Source organism: Propithecus coquereli, unplaced genomic scaffold, assembly GCF_000956105.1.
Source record: "Propithecus coquereli isolate 6110/MARCELLA unplaced genomic scaffold, Pcoq_1.0 Scaffold101, whole genome shotgun sequence".
Taxonomy (NCBI): domain Eukaryota; kingdom Metazoa; phylum Chordata; class Mammalia; order Primates; family Indriidae; genus Propithecus; species Propithecus coquereli.
This window is the reverse complement of record NW_012133970.1, coordinates 3,660,370-3,660,855: the sequence shown is the minus strand read 5'-3', so window position 1 is coordinate 3,660,855 and position 486 is coordinate 3,660,370. Positions and strand designations below refer to the sequence as shown.

The 486-nt window shown below is 35.4% G+C and overlaps 1 long non-coding RNA gene across 1 annotated transcript in view; it reads left to right on the top strand.

Annotated features, from left to right (window-relative positions):
* Positions 1 to 486, top strand: part of LOC105809372 — a 9,855-nt gene that overhangs the window by 863 nt on the left and 8,506 nt on the right. The window lies entirely within an intron of this gene.

The following is a 486-nucleotide window of genomic DNA, read 5'->3' as shown; positions in this document are numbered from 1 at the left end:
TGTACTTCAAACCTAGATGGTACAGCCTCCCATGCTACACCTAGCTTCCATGGTCTAGCCTATTGCTCCTAGGCTACAAGCCTATATATAGTAGCATGTTACTGTACTGAATACTGTAGGCAGTTGTAACACAGTGGTAAGTATTTGTGTATCTAAACATATCGAAATATAGAAAAGATACAGTGAAAATATGGTGTGAAAAACAAAATATTGTATACCTGTATAGGGAACTTACCATGAATGGAGCTTGTGCGGCTGGAAGTTGCTCCGGGTGAGTCAGTGAGTGGCGAGTGAATGTGAAGGCCCAGGACATTACTGCACACTTAGGCTATGCTAAATTTATAAAAAAATATTTTTCTTTCTTCAATAATAAATTAACCTTAGCTTACTTTATAAACTTTTTAGTCTTTTAAAACTTTTGACTCTTGTAATAGCACTTAGCATACAAGTACTTTGTACAGCTATACAAAAATATTTTCTTTCTTT